The sequence below is a fragment of the Nycticebus coucang genome, chromosome 24, assembly GCF_027406575.1.
Source record: "Nycticebus coucang isolate mNycCou1 chromosome 24, mNycCou1.pri, whole genome shotgun sequence".
NCBI lineage: Eukaryota > Metazoa > Chordata > Mammalia > Primates > Lorisidae > Nycticebus > Nycticebus coucang.
The window spans coordinates 7,648,446-7,672,997 of record NC_069803.1 but is presented as its reverse complement, the minus strand read 5'-3'; positions in this window follow the sequence as shown (position 1 = coordinate 7,672,997).

The following is a 24,552-nucleotide window of genomic DNA, read 5'->3' as shown; positions in this document are numbered from 1 at the left end:
CCCCTGGAGCTTTGTTGAGGATCCATACAGTGCTACAGCCTGAGAAACTTGGAACCTGTATGGTGTGGTAGGAGTAAGTGGTTCTGTCTTGTTTTCAGCTGGTTTGTGTTTGACCCTTGTGAAACATTTACTAAGGGTTGAAGTCTCAGCTGTGGAGAAATACCAGCAATTAACTCACCCTACTCCCCACAGGCATCAATTGGAAAAAGAAAATCAAACCTACCTACAACCACACACCCAGGGCACCACTTGAATAGTCCTTGGGCAATTGGCTAAGTTCAAAAGGTCCAAATCAATTGTCTCAGTCAGCACCTGTCTCAGGTGGGAGAGTTTAAAATTTCTCTGGCAATGGATTGCAGGGGTCTGGTAACAACTCAGATATAACTTGCTCAGGTGCTCTGTGAAGTCAGGAGGACCCACACAGAAAATATATTAGTCTGGGAAGGTTAATGCTTCCTTCGCCACCTTGTACCTCTGTCACACCCAGTCACTGATAGCCCCTCATGGCTGTGACCCAGTTGCCTCTAGTGAACAGATACTCCAGGGATTTGCAACTGCCTGAATCACAAGGAAATCTATTCCTGCTCAGCCAGGCTGCTGTGTTCTGCCTCTACCCAGCAGTGGGTAGTGAGGCCTGACAACCTCAGGTGCCTAATGGAGGCTGGCGTGTGTTCACTCAGTTCCAGGCCCGCTCCTGATTGATGTTACTGACAGAAGAGAACAGAACAAGTTTGCTGGAATTTGTTTCTGTCCCTGCTAAACTCCTCTGTAAAAGATAATTCTTTTTGAGTTCCCAGATCCTGCGCCCCAGGCCCTGTCTTTGCTCCTGCAAGTTTGTATTTGGTTAGCTGTCAGTTCTAGCCTCCTGCCTTCCTTTGTCTATAGGCTGACAATCCCCTGAGGGCCAGGTGTGTGTTAGGCTCAGTAGAGTGGTCCTCTGAGTCAGCTCTGCCCAGGGAATTTCCCACCTCTGTGCATGCATTTTCTAGTCCCCATGCTCCACCCAGGCCTGTACAGCCTCAGGCAAACCCTTTACTCATGGAGCCTGCATTTCTGTCCCAGATGTGTTCCACAGTGGTTGACACCTGAGAAGATGCCCAGCCTCCACTTTTTGCCCAGAGAGACAGTGGGTGTGGCTTTGGAATATCTGGGAGTGAGCCCTATTATTGCCAAAAACAGCTGCTGCTCTGCGCCTCGGAGCACTGCCACTCCAATGTGCTTCCCTCCCAGCTGACTGTCCTCTCGTCACTCCAGTACTGCAGAATCAGCACTGACCAGATGCAGTCTAGGCCCTGTCCACACCTCTTGAGAAATCACCCAAGAATCTGTACTCATAGGAGACAGGCCTCCAGACCTCAGAGTGTGAGTGGAGGGGAGTGCTTGGAGCTCAGAATTGCAGGTAGAGAATATATACAGTTTTGTAAAGTTTTATGCCTGGTAGGAGAATGCCGTGGCAACCTAATAGGGGAGGTAGGTCCAGTTTTTAGAGGGTTTCTCCCATGGAGTGTAGTTGGAGGACCTTTGAACTCTGTTCTTTTGTTTGTGGGACGCTCCGAGACATTCGAGCTGTTCTCATGGGGGAGGGGACTCCCTTTCAGTAGTGACAGATTTTGTACCTTTTGTTTGTATCCTGGGGGTCACAGCTCACCTCAGCAGGGTTGATGTGAGTTATTCAACCTTCTCTCTTGGTGCGGCTCTAATCTACCAGGTTACTTGCTGAATTACTGTCCTTTGATTCTACTTCTGGATGGGAGCCTCTGTAGAAAGCTGGCTTGAGTCAGGCATCTTGTCTCCGCACCACTCTATCAAACCTTTAAAGAAGAACTAGTACCTATATTACTAATCCTCTTCCAAAATATAGAAAAAGAAGGAGTACTACTCAACACATTCTATGAAGCAAACATCACCTTGATCCCTAAACCAGGGAAAGACCAACAACAACAACAACAAAAAAAATATAGACCAATATCACTAATGAATATTGATGCAAAAATATTCAATAAGATCCTAACAAACAGAATACAACAACACATCAAACAAATTATACACCATGACCAAGTGGGCTTTAACCTAGTGTCTCAAAGCTGGTTCAATATACGTAAATCTATAAACGTAATACAGCACATAAACAAAATTAAAAAATAAAGACCATATGATTCTCTCAATTAATGTGGAAAAAACTTTTGATAATATCCAGCATCCTTTCATGATCAGAACACTTAAGAAAATTGGTATAGAAGGGACATTTCTTTAACTGATAGAGGCCATCTACAGCAAACCCACAGCCAATATCGTATGGAATGGAGTTAAATTAAAATCATATCGACTTAGATCAGGAAATAGGCAAGGTTTTCCATTGTGTCCATTGCTCTTTAACATTGTAATGGAAATTTTAGCCATGTAAATTAGGGAAGAAAATGTCATTAAGGGTATCCACATAGGGTCAGAAGAGATCAAACTTTCACTCTTCGCAGAATATATGATTTTATATCTGGAAAACACCAGGGATTCTACTATAAAACTTTTAGAAGTGATCAAGGAATACAGAAATTTCTCAGGCTACAAAATCAACATCCATAAATCTGTAGCCTTTACATATACCAACAATAGCCAAGCCAAAAAAAACAGTCAAGGACTCTATTTCTTCTATGGTAGTGCCAAAGAAGATGAAATATTTGGGAAATATACCTAACAAAAGGACGTGAAAGATCTCTATAAAGAGAACTATTAAACTTTAAGAAAAGAAATAGCTGAAGATGTTAATAAATGGAAAAACATACCATGCTCATGGCTGAGAAGAATCAACATTATTAAAATGTCTATACTACCCAAAGCAATGTATATTTTTAATAAAATTCCCATTAAAGCTCCATTGTCATATATTAACGATCTTGAAAAAATAATACTTTATTTTATATGGAATAAAAAAAAACCTCGAATAGCCAAGACATTACTCAGAAACAAAAACAAAGCAGGAGGCATCATGCTACCAGACCTGAGACTGTACTATAAATCGTTAATGATCAAAACAACATGGTCATGATACAAACACAGATGTATTGGACAGAATAGAGAACCAAGAGATGAATCCAGCTATTTACTGTTATTTGATCTTTGACAAGCCAATTAAAAACATTCAGTGGGGAAAAGATTCTCTATTTAACAAATGGTGCTGGGTGAACTGGCTGGTGACCTGTAGAAAACTGAAACTGGACCCACAATTCTCACCATTAACTATGATAGACTCTCACTGGATAAAATGTTTAATCTTAAGACGTGAAACTATAAAAATACTAGAAGAAAGTGCAAAGAAAACTTTTGAAGGTATCGGCCTGGGTGAATATCTTATAAGCAGGACTCCCCAAGCATTTGAAGCAGTATCAAAAATACACTAATGGGCCCTCATCAAACTAAAAAGCTTCTGCACAGCCAAGAACATAGTAAGTATAGCAAGGAGACAGCCCTCAGAATGGGAGAAAATATTTGCAGGTTCTAAGTCTGACAAAGGTTTAATAACCATAATCCACAGAGAACTCAAATGTATTAGCAAGAAAAGAACAGGTGATCCCATCTCAGGGTGGGCAAAGTCCTTGAAGAGAAACTTCTCTAAAGAAGACAGACACACGATCTAGAGACACATGAAAAAAAGCTCATCATTCTTAATCATCAAAATCATCATCAGATTTGCATCAAATGCAAATCAAAACTACTTTGAGATATCACCTAACCCCAGTAAAAGTAGCCCTCATAACAAAATCCCAAAACCAGAGATGTTGGTGTGGATGTGGAGAAAATGGCACACTTCTACACTGCTGGTGGTAATGGCCACTAATACATTCCTTTTGAAAGAATGTTTGGAGAATACTTTGAGAACTAAAAATTGACCTGCCTTTCGATCCTATAATTCCTTTACTAGGTATATACCCAAAAGACCAAAAATCACAATATAACAAAGACATCTGTATCAGAATTTTTATTGCAGCCCAATTCATAATTGCTAAAGCATGGAAGAAGCCGAAGTGCCCATCGACCCAAGAATGGACTAGCAAATTGTGGTACATGTATACCATGGAATGTTATGCAGCCTTAAAGAAAGATGGAGACTTTACCTCTTTCATGTTTACATGAATGGAGCTGGAACATATTCTTCTTACAAAGTATCTCAAGAATGGAAGAAAAAGTATCCAATGTACTCATCTCTACTATTAAGCTAATTTATAGCTTTCATATGAAGGCTATAACCCACCTATAGCACAAGAATATGGGAAAAGGGCCAAGGGAGAGGAGGGAAAGGTGGAGGGTGGGGTGGAGGGAGGGTAATTGGTGGGGCCACACCTATGGCATCTTAGAAAGTGTACAGGCGAAACTTACTAAATGCAGAATACAAATGTCTTCATACAATAGCTAAGAAAGTGCCATGAAGGCTATATTAAACAGTTTGATGAAAATATTTCAGATTATATATGAAACCAGCACTTTGAACCCCTTGATTGCACTAATGTACACAGCTATGATTGAATAAAAAATAAATAAATAGATAAATAATAAAATAACGTCTTTACTTCATGATAAGAAGAAGGAGGAGGAGGAGGAGGAGGGGAAGGAGGAGAAGGAGGAGAAGGAGAAGAAGGAGAAGAAGAACAAAGAGGCCTTTGGACAACACGGATGAACATGGAAGACATTATGTTAAATTAAATAAACCACAAACAGAAAGATTTAAAATAATTGTATATTGCTTTGGGTAGTATGGGCATTTTAACAATGTTGGTTCTTCCCAGCCATGAGCATGGTATGTTTTTCCATTTGTTAATATCTTCAGCTATTTCTTTTCTTAGAGTTTCATAGTTCTCTTTATTGAGACCTTTCACGTCCTTTGTTAGGTAAACTCCCAAATATTTCATGTTCTTTGACATTACCGTGAAGGGAATAGAGTACTTGACTGGTTTTTCAGCATGACTATTGTTGGTATATAGAAAGGCTACCGATTTATGGGTGTTGATTTTGTAACCTGGGATGCTGCTGTATTCCTTGATAACTTCTAAGAGTTTTGTAATAGAATCTCTGGTGTTTTTGAGATATACAATCATATCACCTGAGAAGAGTGAAAGTTTGATATCTTCTGACCCTATGTGGATATCCTTGGTCACCTTTTCTTCTCTAATTGCAATGGCTAACACTTCCATTACAATGTTAAAAAGCAGTGGATACAATGGGCAACTTTGCCTGGTTCCTGAACTCAGTGTAAATAATTTCAATTTAACTCCATTTTATACAATATTGGCTGTGGATTTGTGGTAAATGGCCTCTATCAGTTTAAGAAATGTCCAGTCTAGGAGGGAGACAAGATGGCGGACTGAAGCCAGCTTTCAACAAAGGCTCCCGTCCAGAAGGAGAGTTAAGGGACAGGAATTTAGTAAGTATCCTGGTGGACTTGAGCCTCACCAAGAGAGAAGGCTGAAGAACGCACATCAACACCGCTGAGGCAAGTTGTGATCACAAGGACGCAAACAAAAGGTACAAAATCCACCACCAAGCGGACGGGAGTACCCCTCCCCCATGAGACCGGCTCTGGAGCCCCACAATTTAACAAGCGGGCAGAAATTAAAGGCTCTCCCACTACACTCCACGGGAAAGACCTTCTAAAAACTGGACCTACCTCCCCTACTGGGGTGCCGTGGCGTTCTCCTGCCGGACATAGGGCTGAATAAAACTTTGGGAATCCTTTGCCGGCAACCCTGAATCCCCGGCGCTCCCCTCCCGCCCACTGAGGTCTGGAGGCCTGTCCCCCAGGACTTCGGATCCTTGGGTGATTTCTCAAGGGGAGTGGACAGTCCCCGAGTTGCGACTGGTAGCATTGACTCTGAGGCCCGCAAGTGAGGAGAGGGCACCGGGCTGAGGGGGAGTCACGCCTCGCGGCACTTCCCTGCGGTGCAGTGCACCAACTCTCCCCGGGCATACGGGGCCCAAGACTGAATAAGACTCTGGCCTCCCCGCTGAGAGCTGAGAACCCCTACTCTCACTCGGGGTCTGAGGGCCTATCCCCCAGGAGTTCGGCTCCTTGGGTGATTTCTCGAGGGGAGTGCACAGTGCCTGAGCTGCGTCAGGTCAGCGCTGACTCTGGGATACGTGAGCGAGGAGAGGGCACTCCGCTGAGGGGAAATCAAGCCTTGGCGGCACTTCCCTGCGGTGCAGTGCAGGAGCCCTCCCCGGGCACAAGACTGAATAAGACTCTGGCCTCCCCGCTGAGAGCTGAGAGCCCCTACTCTCACTCGGGGTCTGAGGGCCTATCCCTCCGGAGTTCGGCTCCTTGGGTGATTTCTCGAGGGGAGTGCACAGTGCCTGAGCTGCGTCAGGTCAGCGCTGACTCTGGGATACGTGAGCGAGGAGAGGGCACTCTGCTGAGGGGAAATCAAGCCTTGGCGGCACTTCCCTGCGGTGCAGTGCAGGAGCCCTCCCCGGACCGTAGTATTGCGTGAAACTGAATGAAACTCTAGCTTCCCCCCGCCCCACTCCCAATCCGGGTCTGGGGGCCCATCCCCCAAGAGTTCTGATTCTTGGGGGATCTCTTAAGGGGTGTGGACCCAGCACAAACTGCAGCCGCTCAGTGCTGACTCTGGGGCGCGGGACAGAGGAGAAAAGGGTCGCCTGAGTGCCCACACCAGAGCAGCAGTTCCCTGGAGGTAGATCAACAGCCGTTTTTTCTTTAACGGCAGAACGCTCACTTCTGGATATTCTGAGGCCACACCCCCTGTCTCCTTGGGCAACCAGAGGAGGCCACCGGTGTCACGGCTCACAAACCCAGAAGCCTCCAGGGCGGGGCCGACCCAGAGAGGTGTTCAGACGCAATTCTCCAGCAGCAAAGACGTTTGAACTCAAAACAGCCTGTCTCCTGTAGGCGATGACAGGAACAGAGACAGAACCTCACAAAGTTGTCTGTTCTGTTCTGTTCTGTTAGCAGCATCCATCAGGGACGGGGCTAAGCCTGAGTGAACACCTCCTTCCCATCACCTGCATCAAACACTCAAAGATGTCAGGCCCCATCTCCTCCTGCTAGATAGCGGCAGTCTGCGGGGGCCTGGCAGACTTCCTCGCGATTCAGGCAGGTGCAAACCCCTGGAGTGTCTGTTCACTGCAGGCAACTGGGTTAGCCATCTGCAAAGATACCAGTGACTGGGTCCGACGGAGGGGCAAAGTGGGGAAGGAGACATCAACCTTCCCAGACTGCTCTGTTTGCGGGGTGGCTCCTCCTGATTCCACGCTGCACTGGGGTGAGCTGTCTCAGAGGAGTCACCAGGCCCCTGTGATCCAGTTCCCAGAGACCTCTTGAACCCTTCCACCTGAGACAAGTGCCGATTGAGACAGTTGATTCGGACCTTTTGAACTGGGCTAATAGACTGAGGACTTTTCAGGTGGTGCCCTGGGTGTGCGATTGTAGGAAGGTTTGATTCTCCTTTTCCAACTGGGGCCAGAGGTGGGCAGGCGGGGTGACTTAATTGCTGATTTTTTCACACAGCTGAGACTTCAAGCCAGAGTAGAAGTTGCAATAGGATCGAACAGAAACCAGCTGAAAACAAGACAGAACCACTTTGCTCCACCACACCAGACAGGGCCCCAGTTTCTCAGGCCACAACACTGTACGGGCCCTCGATAAAACCCCAGGGGAAAAACCAAAGGGAGTAAACCATGGGGCGGAATCAGCGGAAAAACTCTGGTAACATGAATAACCAGAATAGATCAACCCCCCCAAGAAAAGATACGGCAGATGTGATTGAAGATCCCATTCATAAACAACTGGCTGAGATGTCAGAAGTCGAATTCAGAATTTGGTTTGTAGACAAGATTAATAAAATGGAATTAGGAATTCGAGGAGAAATTCAAAAGTTGTCTCAAGAATTTAACGAATTTAAAGACAAAACCACCAAAGACTTAGACACACTGAAACAAGAACTTACAGCCCTCAAAGATATGAAAAATACAGTAGAATCCCTCAGTAACAGAATGGAGCAAGCAGAAGAAAGGATTTCTGACATTGAAGATAAAGTCTTCGAACGCTCCCAATCTCTCAAAGAGGAAGAGAAATGGAGAGCAAAAACGGATCACTCACTCAGAGAGCTCTCAGATAATTCGAAAAAACATAACATAAGGGTTATAGGAATTTCGGAGGCTGATGATGTGGCAGCCAAGGGCACAGAGGCCCTTCTACATGAAATTATGAAAGAAAATTTTCCAGACATGCCTAGAGAATCTGAAATTCAGATAGCAGACAGCTTCAGAACCCCAGCACGATTCAACCCCAAAAAGCCATCTCCCAGACATATCATAATTAGCTTCACTAAAGTTAACATGAAAGAGAAGATTCTCAAAGCAGCCCGGCGAAAGAAAACTATAACGTACAAAGGTAAGAATATTAGAATAACTGCAGATCTCTCTGCTGAAACTTTTCAAGCAAGAAGAGGCTGGTCATCAACTTTTAATCTCCTAAAGCAAAAAAACTTTCAACCCAGGATCTTGTATCCAGCTAAACTGAGTTTCATCTATGATGGAGAAATTAAATACTTCAATGACATTCATATGTTGAAAAAATTTGCCATAAGTAAACCAGCTCTTCAGGATGTTCTCAGACCTATCCTCCACAATGACCAACCCAATCCTATACCACAAAAGTAAACTCACTCAGAAACTTCGGATCAAACTCCAACTTCCACACTGGCGAAAGGATTAAAAATGTCCACTGGACCTTTGAAAAACTCGATACCCAAAATTCCACCAGACTTATCCTTACTCTCCATCAATGTGAATGGCTTAAACTGTCCTCTAAAGAGGCATAGGTTAGCTGACTGGATACAAAAACTTAAGCCAGATATTTGTTGCATACAAGAGTCACATCTCAACTTAAAAGACAAATACAGACTCAGGGTGAAAGGATGGTCATCCATATTTCAGGCAAATGGTAATCAGAAAAAAGCAGGTGTTGCAATTTTATTTGCAGATACAGTAGGCTTTAAACCATCAAAAGTAAGGAAGGACAAGAATGGTCACTTCATATTTGTTAAGGGTAATACTCAATATGACGAGATCTCAATTATTAATATCTATGCACCCAACCAGAATGCACCTCAATTTATAAGAGAAACTCTAACAGACATGAGTAACTTGATTTCCTCCAGCTCCATAATCGTTGGAGATTTCAACACTCCCTTGGCAGTGTTGGATCGATCCTCCAGAAAGAAGCTGAGCAAAGAAATCTTAGATTTAAACCTAACCATCCAGTATTTAGATTTAGCAGACATCTACAGAACATTTCATCCCAACAAAACTGAATACACATACTTCTCATCAGCCCACGGAACTTACTCCAAAATTGATCACATTTTAGGTCACAAGTCTAACCTCAGTAAATTTAAAGGAATAGAAATTATTCCATGCATCTTCTCGGACCATCATGGAATAAAACTTGAATTGAGTAACAACAGGAATCTGCATACCCATACAAAATCATGGAAGTTAAATAACCTTATGCTGAATGATAGCTGGGTCAGAGATGAGATTAAGAAAGAAATCACCAATTTTTTGGAACAAAATGACAATGAAGACACAAGCTATCAGAACCTCTGGGACACCGCAAAGGCAGTTCTAAGAGGGAAATTTATAGCACTGCAAGCCTTCCTCAAGAGAACGGAAAGAGAGGAAGTTAACAACTTAATGGGACATCTCACGCAACTGGAAAAGGAAGAACATTCCAACCCCAAACCCAGTAGAAGAAAAGAAATAACCAAAATTAGAGCAGAATTAAATGAAATTGAAAACAAAAGAATAATACAACAGATCAATAAATCAAAAAGCTGGTTTTTTGAAAAGGTCAATAAAATAGATAAACCTCTGGCCAACCTAATCAGGAAAAAAAGAGTAAAATCTCTAATATCATCAATCAGAAACAACAAAGACAAAATAACCACAGACTCATCAGAAATCCAAAAAATCCTTAATGAATATTACAAGAAACTTTATTCTCAGAAATATGAAAATCTGAAGGAAATAGACCGGTACTTGGAAGCACGCCACCTTCCAAGACTTAACCAGAATCAAGTGGAAATGTTGAACAGACCCATAACAAGTTCAGAAATAGCATCAACTATACAAAACCTCCCTAAAAAGAAAAGCCCGGGACCAGATGGTTTCACGTCAGAATTCTACCAAACCTTTAAAGAGGAATTAGTACCTATATTACTCAACCTGTTCCAAAATGTAGAAAAAGAAGGAAGACTACCCAACACGTTCTATGAAGCAAATATCACCCTGATCCCCAAACCAGGAAAAGACCCAACAAGAAAAGAAAATTATAGACCAATATCACTAATGAATATAGATGCAAAAATATTCAACAAGATCCTAACAAACAGAATCCAGCAACACATCAAACAAATTATACATCATGACCAAGTTGGTTTTATCCCAGGGTCTCAAGGCTGGTTCAATATACGTAAATCTATAAATGTAATTCAGCACATAAACAAATTAAAAAACAAAGACCATATGATTCTCTCAATTGATGCAGAAAAAGCTTTTGATAATATCCAGCATCCCTTCATGATCAGAACACTCAAGAAAATTGGTCTAGAAGGGACTTTTCTTAAACTGATAGAGGCTATCTACAGCAAACCCACAGCCAATATCATATTGAATGGAGTTAAATTGGAATCATTTCCACTCAGATCAGGAACCAGACAAGGCTGCCCATTGTCTCCATTGCTTTTCAACATTGTAATGGAAGTTTTAGCCACCGCAATTAGGGAAGAAAAGGCGATCAAGGGTATCCATATAGGGTCAGAAGAGATCAAACTCTCGCTCTTCGCAGATGATATGATTGTGTATCTGGAAAACACTAGGGACTCTACTACAAAACTCCTAGAAGTGATCAAGGAATACAGCAGCGTCTCAGGTTACAAAATCAACATTCATAAATCGGTAGCCTTTATATACACCAACAACAGTCAAATTGAAAAAGCAGTTAAGGACTCTATCCCATTCACAGTAGTGCCAAAGAAGATGAAATATTTGGGAATTTACCTAACAAAAGACGTGAAAGATCTCTATAAAGAGAACTATGAAACTCTAAGAAAAGAAATAGCTGAAAATGTTAACAAATGGAAAAACATACCATGCTCATGGCTAGGAAGAATCAACATTATCAAAATGTCCATACTACCCAAAGCAATATATACTTTCAACGCACTCCCTATTAAAGCTCCACTGTCATATTTTAAAGATCTTGAAAAAACATTACTTCGTTTTATATGGAATCAGAAAAAACCTCGAATAGCTAAGACATTACTCAGAAATAAAAACAAAACAGGAGGAATCACACTACCAGACCTCAGACTTTACTACAAATCGATAGTGATCAAAACAGCATGGTATTGGCACAAAAACAGAGAAGTAGATATCTGGAATAGAATAGAGAACCAAGAGATGAATCCAGCTACTTACCGCTATTTGATTTTTGACAAGCCAATTAAAAACATTCAGTGGGGAAAAGATTCCCTATTTAACAAATGGTGCTGGGTGAACTGGCTGGCAACCTGCAGAAGACTGAAATTAGACCCACACCTTTCACCATTAACTAAGATAGACTCTCATTGGATTAAAGATTTAAACTTAAGACATGAAACTATAAAAATACTAGAGGAGAATGCAGGGAAAACCCTTGAAGAAATTGGTCTGGGTGAGTATTTCATGAGGAGAACCCCCCGGGCAATTGAAGCAGCTTCAAAAATACACTACTGGGACTTGATCAAACTAAAAAGCTTCTGCACAGCTAAGAACACAGTAAGCAGAGCAAGCAGACAGCCCTCAGAATGGGAGAAAATATTTGCAGGGTATAACTCTGACAAAGGTTTAATAACCAGAATCCACAGAGAACTCAAACGCATCAGCAAGAAAAAAACAAGGGATCCCATCGCAGGCTGGGCAAGGGATTTGAAGAGAAACTTCTCTGAAGAAGACAGGCGCACGGCCTTCAGACATATGAAAAAATGCTCATCATCTTTAATCATCAGAGAAATGCAAATCAAAACTACTTTGAGATATCATCTAACTCCAATGAGACTAGCCTATATCACAAAATCTCAAGACCAGAGATGTTGGCGTGGATGCGGAGAAAAGGGAACACTTCTGCACTGCTGGTGGGAATGCAAATTAATACATTCCTTTTGGAGGGATATATGGAGAACACTCAGAGATCTAAAAATAGATCTGCCATTCAATCCTGTAATTCCTCTGCTGGGCATATACCCAGAAGACCAAAAATCACAACATAACAAAGATATTTGTACCAGAATGTTTATTGCAGCCCAATTCATAATTGCTAAGTCATGGAAAAAGCCGAAGTGCCCATCGATCCACGAATGGATTAATAAATTGTGGTATATGTATACCATGGAATACTATGCAGCCTTAAAGAAAGATGGAGACTTTACCTCTTTCATGTTTACATGGATGGAGCTGGAACATATTCTTCTTAGTAAAGTATCCCAAGAATGGAAGAAAAAATATCCAATGTACACAGCCCTACTATGAAACTAATTTGGGACTCTCACATGAAAGCTATAACCCAACTACAACTTAACAATAGGGGGAAGTGGGAAAGGGGGGGGTGGGTAGAGGGAGGGGAATCGGTGGGATCACACCTGTGGTGCATATTACAGGGGTATTTGCGAAACTTGGTAAATGTAGAATATAAATGTTTTGGCACAGTAACTGAGATAACGCCGGAAAGGCTATGTTAACCACTGGGATAAAAATGTGTCAAATGGTTTATGAAGTGAGTGTATGATGCCCCATAATCATATCATTGTATACACTTATGATTTAATAAAAAAATTAAAAAAAAAAAAAAAAAAAAAAAAAAAAGAAATGTCCAGTCTATGCTCATTTTCTTAAGTGTTCTAATCATGAAAGGATGTGGGATATTATCAAAAGCTTTTTCTGCATCAATTGAGAGAATAATATGGTCTTTGTTTTTTAATTTGTGCTGAATTATATTTACACATATTGAACCAGCCTTTAGACCCTGGGATAAAACCTACTTGATCATGTTGTATAATTTTTTTTTTTTTTATGTATTGTTAGATTCTGTTTGCTAGGATCTTGTTGAATATTTTTGCATCAATATTCATTGGTTATATTACTCCCATAAATTTATTTTTTTGTTGGATCTTTTTCTGGTTTGGGGATCAAGATGATGTTTGCTTCATAGAATGTGTTGAGTAGTATTCCTTCTTTTTGTATATTTTGAAAAACATTGAGTAACATAGGTACAATTTCCACTATAAATGTTTGATAGAATTCTGATGTGAAGCCATCTGGTCCTGGGCTTTTATTTTCAGGGAGGTTTCGTATAGTTGATGCTATTTCAGAACTTGATATAGGCCTGTTCTACATTTCCACTTCATTCTGGTTAAGTCTAAGAAGGTGGCATGCTTCCAAGTATTGGTCTATTTCCTTTAAAAGTTCATATTTCTTAGAATAGAGTTTCTTTTAATATTCATTAAGGATTTTTTAAATTTCTGAGGAGTCTGTTGTTATAATATCATTTCCATTTCTGACTGATGAAGTTAGGGATTTTACTCTTTTTTTCCTGGTTAGCTTAGCCAAAGGTTTATCTATTTTATTGACCTTTTCAAAAAAACAACTTTTTGATTTATTGTTCTGTTGTATAGTCCTTTTGTTTCCATTTAATTCTGCTCTAATTTTGGTTATTTCTTTTCTTTTGCTGGGTTTCAGATTGGAATGTTCTTCCTTTTCCACTTTCTCGAGCTGTCCCATTAAGTTGTTGACTTTGTGTCTTTCCGTTCTCATGAGGAAAGCTTGCCGTGCTATAAATTTCCCTCTTAGGACTGCCTTTGTGGTATCCCAGAGGTTCTGATAATTCATGTCTTTATTGTCATTTTCTTCCAAAAATTTGGAAATTTCCTTCTTAATCTTTTCTATGACCCAGCTATTATTCAGCATAAGGTTATTTAGTTTCCATGTTTTTATATAAGTATGCAGATTCCTGTTGTTATTGAGTTCAAGTTTTATTACATGATGGTCCGAGAAGATGGGGAAGATGGGAGGAATAATGTCTATTCTTGTAAAGTGTCTGAGGTTAGACTTGTGACCTAAGATGTGGTCAATTTTGAAGTATGTTAAATGGGTGATAAGAAGAATGTGTATTCAGTTTTCTTAGGATAAAATGTTCTGTATATATCCATTAAATTCAGTTGTTGAATGGTTAAGATTAATTCTAAAATGTCTTTGCTTAGCTTCTTTTTGGAGGATGTATCCAACACCACCAAAGGAGTGTTAAAATTTCTGAAAATTACGGTGCTGGAGGAAATCAAGTTGCTCATGTATGTTAGAGTTGGTGTTATAAATTGAGGTGAATTCTGATTGGGTGCATAAATGTTAATAATTGAAATCTCATCATGTTGAGTGTTAACAAATATGAAGTGACCATCCTTATCGTTCCTCACTTTTGTTGGCTTAAAGCCTATTGTATCTATGAATAAAATTGCAACACCTGCTTTTACTGCTTTCCATTTATCTGGATTATAGATGACCATCCCTTCACCCTTGGACTATATTTATTTTTTAAGGTAAGGTGAGATTCTTACATGCAGCAGATATCTGGCCTGAGTTTTTGTATCCAGTCAGCTAACCTGTGCCTCTTTAGAGGGCAATTTAAGACATTCACATTAATTGTAAATATTGATAAGCCTGGTAGAATTTTGGATATTGAGTTTTTCAAATGTCTAGTGGACATTTTTTTTCTTTCAGGTTCTTTTTTTTATTAAATCATAACTGTATACATTGATATGATCATGGGGTATCATACACTCGCTTCATAAACCATTTGACACATTTTTATCACAGTGGTTAACATAGCCTTTCCGGCGTTATCTCAGTTACGGTGCCAAAACATTTACATTATACCTTTAACAAGTTTTGCAAATACCCCTGTAATATGCACCACAGGTGTGATCCCACCGATCCCCCGCCCTCTACCCACACCCCTCCCTTTCCTACTTCCCCCTATTGTTAAGTTGTAGCTGGGTTATAGCTTTCATGTGAGAGTCCCAAATTAGTTTCATAGTAGGGCTGTGCACATTGGGTACTTTTTCTTTCATTCTTGGGATACTTTACTAAGAAGAATATGTTCCAGCTCCATCCATGTAAACATGAAAGAGGTACAGTCTCCATCTTTCTTTAAGGCTGCATAGTATTCCATGGTACACATATACCACAATTTATTAATCCATTCGTGGATCGATGGGCACTTGGGCTTTTTCCATGACTTAGCTATTATGAATTGGGCTGCAATAAACATTCTGGTACAAATATCTTTGTTATGTTGTGATTTTTGGTCTTCTGGGTATATGCCCAGCAGAGGAATTACAGGATTGAATGGCAGATCTATTTTTAGATCTCTGAGTGTTCTCCATATATCTTTCCAAAAGGAATGTATTAATTTGCATTCCCACCAGCAGTGCAGAAGTGTTCCCTTTTCTCCGCATCCACGCCAACATCTCTGGTCTTGAGATTTTGTGATATAGGCTAGTCTCACTGCAGTTAGATGATATCTCAAAGTAGTTTTGATTTGCATTTCTCTGATGATTAAAGATGATGAGCATTTTTTCATATGTCTGAAGGCTGTGCGCATGTCTTCTTCAGAGAAGTTTCTCTTCAAATCCCTTGCCCAGCCTGCGATGGGATCCCTTGTTTTTTCCTTGCTGATGCGTTTGAGTTCTCTGTGGATTCTGGTTATTAAACCTTTGTCAGAGAAATACCCTGCAAATATCTTCTCCCATTCTGAGGGCTGTCTGCTTGCTCTGCTTACTGTGTTCTTAGCTGTGCAGAAGCTTTTTAGTTTGATCAAGTCCCAGTAGTGTATTTTTGAAGCTGCTTCAATTGCCCGGGGGTTCTCCTCATGAAATACTCACCCAGACAAATTTCTTCAAGGGTTTTCCCTGCATTCTCCTCTAGTATTTTTATAGTTTCATGTCTTAAGTTTAAATCTTTAATCCAATGAGAGTCTATCTTAGTTAATGCTGAAAGGTGTGGCTCCAATTTCAGTCTTCTGCAGGTTGCCAGCCAGTTCACCCAGCACCATTTGTTAAATAGGGAATCTTTTCCCCACTGAATGTTTTTAATTGGCTTGTCAAAAATCAAATAGCGGTAAGTAGCTGGATTCATCTCTTGGTTCTCTATTCTGTTCCAGATATCTACTTCTCTGTTTTTGTGCCAATACCATGCTGTTTTGATCACTATCGATTTGTAGTAAAGTCTGAGGTCTGGTAGTGTGATTCCTCCTGTTTTGTTTTTATTTCTGAGTAATGTCTTGGCTATTCGAGGTTTTTTCTGATTCCATATAAAACGAAGTAATGTTTTTTCAAGATCTTTAAAATATGACAGTGGAGCTTTAATAGGGAGTGCGTTGAAATTATATATTGCTTTGGGTAGTATGGACATTTTGATAATGTTGATTCTTCCCAGCCATGAGCCTGGTATGTTTTTCCATTTGTTAACATTTTCAGCTATTTCTTTTCTTAGAGTTTCATAGTTCTCTTTATAGAGATCTTTCACGTCTTTTGTTAGGTAAATTCCCAAATATTTCATCTTCTTTGGTACTACTGTGAAAGGGATAAAGTCCTTAACTGCTTTTTCAATTTGACTGTTGTTGGTGTATATAAAGGCTACCGATTTATGAATGTTGATTTTGTAACCTGAGACGCTGCTGTATTCCTTGATCACTTCTAGGAGTTTTGTAGTAGAGTCCCTAGTGTTTTCCAGATACACAATCATATCATCTGCAAAGAGCGAAAGTTTGATCTCTTCTGACACTATATGGATACCCTTGATCGCCTTTTCTTCCCTAATTGCGGTGGCTAAAACTTCCATTACAATGTTGAAAAGCAATGGAGACAATGGGCAGCCTTGTCTGGTTCCTGATCTGAGTGGAAATGATTCCAATTTAACTCCATTCAATATGATATTGGCTGTGGGTTTGCTGTAGATAGCCTCTATCAGTTTAAGAAATGTCCCTTCTAGACCAATTTTCTTGAGTGTTCTGATCATGAAGGGATGCTGGATATTATCAAAAGCTTTTTCTGCATCAATTGAGAGAATCATATGGTCTTTGTTTTTTAATTTGTTTATATGCTGAATTACATTTATATATTTACGTATATTGAACCAGCCTTGAGACCCTGGGATAAAACCAACTTGGTCATGATGTATAATTTGTTTTATGTGTTGCTGGATTCTGTTTGTTAGGATCTTGTTGAATATTTTTGCATCTATATTCATTAGTGATATCGGTCTATAATTTTCTTTTCTTGTTGGGTCTTTTACTAGTTTGGGGATCAGTGTGATGTTTGCTTCATAGAACGTGTTGGGTAGTCTTCCTTCTTTTTCTACCTTTTGGAACAGGTTGAGTAATATAGATACTAATTCCTCTTTAAAGGTTTGGTAGAATTCTGACGTGAAACCATCTGGTCCCGGGCTTTTGACGCTATTTCTGAACTTGATATGGGTCTGTTCAACATTTCTACTTGATTCTGGTTAAGTCTTGGAAGGTGGCGTGCTTCCAAGTATCGGTCTATTTCCTTCAGATTTTCATATTTCTGAGAATAAAGTTTGTTGTAATATTCATTAAGGATTTTTGGGATTTCTGATGAGTCTGTGGTTATTTCGTCTTTGTTGTTTCTGATTGATGATATTAGAGATTTTACTCTTTTTTTCCTGATTAGGTTGGCCAGAGGTTTATCTATTTTATTGACCTTTTCAAAAAACCAGCTTTTTGATTTATTGATCTGTTGTATTATTCTTTTGTTTTCAATTTGATTTAATTCTGCTCTAATTTTGGTTATTTCTTTTCTTCTACTGGGTTTGGGGTTGGAATGTTCTTCCTTTTCCAGTTGCTTGAGATGTCCCATTAAGTTATTAACTTCCTCTCTTTCCGTTCTCTTGAGGAAGGCTTGCAGTGCTATAAATTTCCCTCTTAGAACTGCCTTTGCGGTGTTCCAAAGGTTCTGATAGTTTGTGTCTTCATTGTCGTTTTGTTCCAAAAAATTGACAATTTCTTTCTTAATCTCATCTCTGACCCAGCTATCATTGAGCATAAGGTTATTTAACTTCCATGTTTTTGTATGGGTATGCAGATTCCTGTTGTTACTCAATTCAAGTTTTATTCCATGATGGTCCGAGAAGATGCAAGGAATAATTTCTATTACTTTAAATTTACTGAGGTTAGACTTGTGACCTAAAATGTGGTCAATTTTGGAGTAAGTTCTGTGGGCTGATGAGAAGTATGTGTATTCAGTTTTTTCGGGATGAAATGTTCTGTAGATGTCTGCTAAATCTAAATATTGGATGGTTAGGTTTAAATCTAAGATTTCTTTGCTCAGCTTCTTGCTGGAGGATCGATCCAACACTGCCAAGGGAGTGTTGAAATCTCCAACGATTATGGAGCTGGAGGAAATCAAGTTACTCATATCTGTTAGAGTTTCTCTTATAAATTGAGGTGCATTCTGGTTGGGTGCATAGATATTAATAATTGAGATCTCATCATATTGAGTATTACCCTTAACAAATATGAAGTGACCATTCTTGTCCTTCCTTACTTTTGATGGTTTAAAGCCTACTGTATCTGCAAATAAAATTGCAACACCTGCTTTTTTCTGATTACCATTTGCCTGAAATATGGATGACCATCCTTTCACCCTGAGTCTGTATTTGTCTTTTAAGTTGAGATGTGACTCTTGTATGCAACAAATATCTGGCTTGAGTTTTTGTATCCAGTCAGCTAACCTATGCCTCTTTAGAGGACAGTTTAAGCCATTCACATTGATGGAGAGTATTGATAAGTCTGGTGGAATTTTGGGTATCGAGTTTTTCAAATTTCCAGTGGACATTTTTAATCCTTTCGCCAGTGTGGAAGTTGGAGTATGATCCGAAATTTCTGAGTGAGTTTACTTTTGTGGTATAGGATTGGGTTGGTCATTGTGGAGGATAGGTCTCAGAACATCCTGAAGAGCTGGTTTACTTATGGCAAATTTTTTCAACATATGAATGTCATTGAAGTATTTAATTTCTCCATCATAGATGAAACTCAGTTTAGCTGGATACAAGATCCTGGGTTGAAAGTTTTTTTGCTTTAGGAGATTAAAAGTTGATGACCAACCTCTTCTGGCTTGAAAAGTTTCAGCAGAGAGATCTGCAGTTATTCTAATATTCTTACCTTTGTACGTTATAGTTTTCTTTCGCCGGGCTGCTTTGAGAATCTTCTCTTTCTTGTTAACTTTAGTGAAACTAATTATGATATGTCTGGGGGATGACTTATTGGGGTTGAATTGTGCTGGGGTTCTGAAGTTGTCTGCTATCTGAATTTCAGATTCTCTAGGCATGTCTGGAAAATTTTCTTTCATAATTTCATGCAGAAGTGCCTCTGTGCCCTTGCAGGCCACATTATCATTCTCAGAAATTCCTATAATCCTTATGTTGCTTTTTTTCGAATTATCTGAGAGTTCTCTGAGTGAGTGATCCGTTTTTGCTCTCCATTTCTCTTCCCCTTTGAAAGATTGGGAGCGTTCGAAGACTTTATCTCCAATGTCAGAAATCCTTTCTTCTGCTTGCTCCATTCTGTTACTGAGGGATTCTACTGTATTTTTCATATCTTTGAGGGCTGTAATTTCTTGCTTCAGTGTGTCTAAGTCTTTGGTGGTTTTGTCTTTAAATTTGTTAAATTCTTGAGACAATTTTTGAATTTCTCCTCGGATTCCTAATTCCATTTTATTAATCTTGTCTGCCATCCAAATTCTGAATTCGATTTCTGACATCTCAGCCATTTGTTTATGAATGGGATCTTCAATCACATCTGCCGTATCTTTTCTTGGGGGGGTTGATCTATTCTGGTTATTCATGTTACCAGAGTTTTTCTGCTGATTCCGCCCCATGGTTATTTTACTCCCTTTGGTTTTTCCCCTGGGGTTTTATCGAGGGCCCGTACAGTGTTGTGGCCTGAGAAACTGGGGCCCTGTCTGGTGTGGTGGAGCAAAGTGGTTCTGTCTTGTTTTCAGCTGGTTTCTGTTCGATCCTATTGCATCTTCTACTCTGGCTTGAAGTCTCAGCTGTGTGGAAAAATCAGCAATTAAGTCACCCCGCCTGCCCACCTCTGGCCCCAGTTGGAAAAGGAGAATCAACCTTCCTACAACCATACACCCAGGGCACCGCCTGAAAAGTCCTCAGTCTATTAGCCCATTTCAAAAGGTCCGAATCTCCTGTCTCAATCGGCACTTGTCTCGGGTGAGAGAGTTCAAGAGGTCTCTGGGAACTGGATCACAGGGGCCTGGTGACTCCTCTGACATGGCTCACCCCAGTGCAGTGTGGAGTCAGGAGGAGCCACCCAGCAAACAGAGCAGTCTGGGAAGGTTGACGTCTCCTTCCCCACTTTGCCCCTCCGTCGGACCCAGTCACTGGTATCTGTGCAGATGGCTAACCCAGTTGCCTGCAGTGAACAGACACTCCAGGGATTTGCACCTGCCTGAATCGCAAGGAAGTCTGCCAGGCCCCCACAGACTACCGCTATCTAGCAGGAGGAGATGGGGCCTGACATCTATGAGTGTTTGATGCAGGTGATGGGAGGGAGGTGTTCACTCAGGCTTAGCCCCATCCCTGATGGATGCTGCTAACAGAACAGAACAGAACAGAACAGACAACTTTGTGGGGTTCTGTCTCTGTTCCTGTCGAAATCGCCTACAGAAGATGAGCTGTTTTGAGTTCAAACGTCTTTGGTGTTGGAGGTTTGAGTCCGATCACCTCTCTGGGTCGGCCCCGCCCTGGAAGCTTCCCGGGTTTGTGAGCCGTATCAGGAAATCCCCCGCTCACCCGTGGCCTCCTCTGGTTGCCCAGGGAGACAGGGGGTGTGGCCTCAGAATATCCAGAAGTGAGCCTTCTGCCGTTAAAGAAAAAACGGCTGTTGATCTACCTCCAGGGAACTGCTGCTCTGGTGTGGGCACTCAGGCGACCCTTTTCTCTTCTGTCTCGCGCCCCAGAGTCAGCACTGAGCGGCCGCAGTTTGTGCTGGGTCCACACCCCTCAAGAGATCCCCCACGAATCAGAACTCTTGGGGGATAGGCCCCCAGACCCCGAATGGGAGTGGGGGGGGCGGAAGCTAGAGTTTCATTCAGTTTTAGGCAACAATACGGCCCGGGGAGGGCTCCTGCACTGCACCGCAGGGAAGTGCCGCCAAGGCTTGATTTCCCCTCAGCAGAGGTGCCCTCTCCTCGCTCACGTGTCCCAGAGTCGGCGCTGACCTGACGCAGCTCAGGCACTGTGCACTCCCCTCGAGAAATCACCCAAGGATCCGAACTCCTGGGGGATAGGCCCTCAGACCCCGAGTGAGTGTAGGGGCTCTCAGCTCTCAGTGGGGAAGCTAGAGTCTTATTCAGTCTTGTGCCTGGGGAGGGTTGCTGCACTGCACCACAGGGAAGTGCCGCGAGGCGTGACTCCCCCTCAGCCTGGTGCCCTCTCCTCACTTGCGCGCCTCAGAGTCAATGCTGACCAGTCGCAACTCGGGGACTGTCCACTCCCCTTGAGAAATCACCCAAGGATCCAAACTCCTGGGGGACAGGCCTCCAGACCTCAGTGGGTGGCAGGGGAGTGCTGGGTGGGTTGCCGGTGAAGGATTCTCAAAGTTTTATTCCGTTTTATGCCTGGCAGGAGAACGCCACGGCACCTTAGTAGGGGGGGTAGGTCCAGTTTTTAGAAGGTCTCTCCCGTGGAGTGTAGTGGGAGGGACTTTAATTTCTGCCCGCTTGTTTAATTGTGGGGCTCTTGAGCCGGTCCCATGGGGGAGGGGGACTCCCGTCCGCTTGGTGGTGGATTTTGTACCTTTTGTTTGCGTCCTTGTGATCGCAGCTTGCCTCAGCGTTGTTGATGTGTGTTCTTCAAGCGTCTCTCTTGGTGAGGCTGAAGTCCACCAGGATACTTACTAAATTCCTGTCCCTTAACTCTCCTTCTGGACGGGAGCCTCTGTTGAAAGCTGGCTTCAGTCCGCCGTCTTGTCTCTCTCCTAGTGGACATTTTTAATCCTTTTCCCACTGTAGAACTCGGAATTTGCTCAAAAGTTTCTGAGTGATTCTGACGTGAAGTCATCTCATCCTGGGCTTTTCTTTTTAGGGAGATTTTGTATGGTAGAAGCTATTTCAGAAGTTGATGTAGGCCTGTTCAACATTTCCACTTCATTCTGGTTAAGTCTACGAAGGTGGTGTGCTTCCAAGTATTGGTCTATTTCCTTCAGAATTTCATATTTCTTAGAATAGAGTTTCTTTTAGAATTCATTAAGGATTTTTTGAATTTCTGAGGAGTCTGTTGTTTTTCGTCTTTGTCATTTCTTTTTTTTTTTTTTTTTCTTTTTTTTTTTGTAGAGACAGAGTCTCACTGTACCGCCCTCGGGTAGAGTGCCGTGGCGTCACACGGCTCACAGCAACCTCTTAACTCTTGGGCTTACGCGATTCTCTTGCCTCAGCCTCCCGAGCAGCTGGGACTACAGGCGCCCGCCACAACGCCCGGCTATTTTTTGGTTGCAGTTTGGCCGGGGCTGGGTTTGAACCCGCCACCCTCGGTATATGGGGCTGGCGCCCTACTCACTGAGCCACAGGCGCCGCCCGTCTTTGTCATTTCTGATTGATGAAATTAGAGATCTTACTCTTTCTCTCCTGGTTAGGTTAGCCAAAGTTTTATCTATTTTATTGACCTTTTCAAAAAACTAACTTTTTGATTTATTGATCTGTTATATAATCCTTTTTTTTTTTCAATTTCATTTAATTCTGCTCTAATTTTGGTTCTATCCACTCTTCTACTGAGGTGGGGGTTGGAATGTTCTTCCTTTTCCAGTTGCTTGAGATGTCCCATTAAATTGTTAACTTCCTCTCTTTCTGTTCTCTTGAGTAAGGCTTGCAGTGCTAAGAATTTCCCTCTTAGGACTGTCTTTGCAGTATCCCAGAGGTTCTGATAATTCATGTCTTCATTGTCCTTTTTTTTCTAAAAATTTGGCAATTTCCTTCTTAATATCATCTAACACTCAGCTATCATTCAGCATAAGGTTATTTAACTTCCATGTTTTTATATGAATATGCAGATTCCTGTTGTTACTGAGTTCAACTTTTATTCCATGGTGGTCCAAGAACATGCAAGGAATAATTTCTATTCCTTCAAATTTACTGAGGTTGGACTTGTGATCTAAGATGTGATTGATTTTGCAGTATTTTCCATGGCCTGATGAGAAGAATGTGTATTCAGTTTTAGTGGGATGAAATGTTCTCTAGATTTCCGTTAAATCCAAATATTGGATGGTTAGGTTTAAATCTAAAATTTCTTTACTCAGCTTATTATTGGAGGATGTATCCAACACTGCCAAAGGAGTGTTAAAATCTCCAACTATTATGTACCTGAAGGAAATCAAGTTGCTCATGTCTGTTAGAGTTTCTTTTATAAATTGAGGTGCATTCTGATTGGGTGCATAAATATTAATAATTGAAATCTCATCATCTTGTGTATTACCATTAACAAATATGAAGTGATCATTTTTATTCTTCCTTACATTTGCTGGTTTAAAGCCTATTGTATCTGCAAATAGAATTACAATACCTGCTTTTTTCTGATTTCTATTTGTCTTAAATATAGGCTGCCATCCCTTCACCTTGAGTCTATATTTACCTTTTAAAGTAAAATGAGATTCTTTTCTGAAGCAGATATCTGGCCTGAGTTTTTGTATCCAGTCAGCCGACCTGTGCCTCTTTAGATGACAGTTTAAGCCATTCACATTAATGGAGAATATTGATAAGTCTGGTAAAATTGTGGGTATCAAGTTTCTGAAAGTCCAGTGGACATTTTTAATACTTTTGCCACTGTGGCATTCGGAGTTTGATCAAAAGTTTCTGAGTGAGTTTACTTTTGTGGTAGAGGATTGGGCTGGTCTTTATGGAGAATTGGTCTGAGAATATCCTGAAGAGCTGGTTTGGTTATAGCAAATTTCTACAACATATTAATATCATTAAAGTATTTAATTTCTCCATCATGAATAAAACTCAGTTTAGCTAGATACAGAATCCTGGGTTGAAAGTTATTTTGTTTTAGGAGATTAAAAGTTGATGACCACCATCTTCTTGCTTGAAGTTTTCTAGCAGAGAGATTTGCAGTCATTCTAATATTCTTCCCTTTGTATGTTTTGGTTTTCTTACGTCTGGCTGCTTTCAGAATTTTCTCCTTCATATTAACTTTAGTGAAATTAATTATGATGTGCCTGGGTATTTCTTATTTGGGTTCAGTCATGATAGGGTTCTGAAACTGTCTGCTATCTGAATTTCAAAATCTCATGGCATGTCTGGAAAATTCTCTTTCATAATTTCATGGAGAAGGGCCTCTGTGCCATGCAAAGCCACTTGATAGCTTTCAGGGATTTCTATGAGGCAAATCTTAGCTTTCTTTGAATTATCCTAGAGCTCTCAGAGG